Source organism: Penaeus chinensis, chromosome 39 (genome assembly GCF_019202785.1).
Source record: "Penaeus chinensis breed Huanghai No. 1 chromosome 39, ASM1920278v2, whole genome shotgun sequence".
Taxonomy (NCBI): domain Eukaryota; kingdom Metazoa; phylum Arthropoda; class Malacostraca; order Decapoda; family Penaeidae; genus Penaeus; species Penaeus chinensis.
In genome coordinates, this window is record NC_061857.1 from 4,819,449 (window position 1) to 4,821,948 (window position 2,500).

Sequence of the window (2,500 nt, forward strand, 5' to 3'; positions counted from 1 at the left end):
TTATAAGGAATCCACCAATAGTAATTTTAATGCAAATCAAGATGTATACCTATATAGAAAATTTACCTTTTCCATTGCATCTTATCCATATTTTCATCACCAGCTGATTGAGACTGAGATGAATCCCCAAGTCCAGGAATGGGAAAAAGCTGACCAGTGGCCTGGTTATAAGGTTCTGAGACACTCCTGGGGACTACAAAGCTCATAGGTAATTGCTGCATTTATACACATGGTAGTTTAAAAATGAGTGGCCTCAGTGACTGTTGTAGCTTTGGCTTTGCTTAGTTTCTGTTCTATAATTACTTGTCATTAATTCTTCAAAAGCTTCTTCTCATGACTGTCTGCAATTTTTGTCATTCTTTGTAAATCTGTTTATCTTTCTTCGTAAATCTGTTTTTTTTTCTATATTTTTTTGGTAAATATTTTTTTTCTTTCTTTCAATATAGTTTATTTTACTGTCATGAGATATATATATATATATATATATATATATATATATATATATATATATATATATATATTTTCTCTCACATCTTTGGTGTTCATTTGTCCAATAACTATTTTACATACCACTACTGGTCTGCAAAATCAAGCTCTACTTGAAAGACCAAATTTGCTGGAAGGGAAGATTAAAAAGTCAGGGTTATTTGTGGCTAATAGCAAGCCGGGTTGAGGCATTCTAGTCCTAAGAGGTTATTTCACAATTTGCATCAGGTTTCTTTCTCTAATAAGGAAGTAATTGAGCTTCTTTTTTACAATGTGTATCTGTAAATGATGTCTTTACATGATTAATTAGTCTTTGTTTCAGTCATTATACTTCAAAAAAGTACTTTGAGACTGTTATCATTCTAAATATTATGGAAATGAAAAATGTACATTTTTGGCATTTCTCTTGTATGTATTCTCAGCATAAAATGGGTGTACAGATATTGGTCACCTTTTTTTTTTTTTTATATAATTTATCACTGAATACAATTTTCCTTCTGTAGGAGTCAAACTTGTCAGAAATATAGACAAGTTGGGAATGTGATGCTCTGACACAGGCCACATATTCTATGGTGATGTCTGAGTCCCTGCCAAGAATATCAAGAAAGAATGGTGTTTATTTAGCAAGTGATGCAGGTATGTATGAAAATTCATATTACAGTGAACCTGGATTTCTCAAATAAACAGCATGTGGCATTATATTTGTGAAATTAACCACATGCTGCTGGGAAAATGCTTAAATAATGGAGAAAATTCTGTGCTCATTTAAAAAAAAATTGTGAAATGTCTCTGCTAGTGCTTAGCCATAAAGGAGTCAATTGGTAAACCTTGTGACTTTACCAGATTTCAGGTAAAGTCACAAGGTAATTTTTACTAATGCTATGAATATCGATAGTGTTATTTTTATTATAGAAATTATAATAACTATAATGTTATAAACAATAGTAACAACAAAATAAGATAATATATCATCTTTTCGTACATCAAGGAAAAGGGTAAACAGGCAAGACAGGCAGTATTTGTAATTGGCTCATTGGTGACTTAGTACAAGTGTAGCCCATATATGTGTAAAAACAATTAATAAAGTAAACTCACAGTGGGCATGGCATGTACGTACATGCTATCCCCGTTGGCACTGGGTTAAGAGAAAGGAAGGGAAAAAATATTAAGGGTAATATAATGATAATGATAGTTTCAGGAGTGCCTCTGTTTGGCCCAGCTTGCTCTTGCACCTTTGGAGATGTGCATTAATGAAACTATTTCGTACTCTAAAAATAAGATACCATTCGACCAGCCCCTTCTCAACAATTATTATATAAACTTTTGTCTTGCTGAACTGCAAACAGAGGTAGAGTCACTGAGATCTCTCTTATACAAGGCTGTAGGTCAGTATGTTTTAGGGGCTCTGCATTAAAAGGGGGATCTGTGGTAAAACAGAAAATGTCAGAGCACTCAATCAAAGAATGGCAGAATTAAACCAACCACAATCTTTGTTGTTTTTAATGTGTACTTTGCATTTATGATCACTTTTTCCCATCTTCTCACCCCATGAATTTACACAAATCTGAAATCCAGAGGGAATATATTAAGGTCAGGTATGCAAAGGAAGGTTGAACATACCAGTGTCCAACAACAGCAACGGAAACAATGAACTTCTAGCTAGATGGCGCAAATCCTCTTTTGAATGCGGAGAGTCTTGTTTACTGAGTTGGGTTCTGTGTTACTCTTTTTAGAATTTAATGAGTTGAGATCTGATTAGTATATTGGTGTATAGTATACTGATTAGGATATAGGTACAGGTAAGTAAGGGTCTTTGGTACAGCAGTGGAGAGTAATGATGATATATTATTACTACAAGAAATGACAATAGGATGAAAACTTTGTGTGCTTATTTCAAAATAGATTATACTCTCCTTCGTCACTTTTTCTTTTCTTTTTATATGTAGATCATGAGGTAACAAAGCTCGCATCCATGTGCAAGCTGAAGTCAGGTTGACTGGCCTGTGAAGTAACT

At 33.6% G+C, this 2,500-nt stretch overlaps 1 long non-coding RNA gene across 1 annotated transcript in view; it reads left to right on the forward strand.

The window, feature by feature from the left end:
- LOC125046810 overlaps positions 1–2,500 on the forward strand; it is a 4,101-nt gene that overhangs the window by 1,009 nt on the left and 592 nt on the right. Inside the window, exons 2-3 of the long non-coding RNA XR_007116676.1 lie at positions 104–208; positions 990–1,122. This is a non-coding gene — a long non-coding RNA (uncharacterized LOC125046810). The remainder of the gene's footprint in view (positions 1–103; positions 209–989; positions 1,123–2,500) is intronic.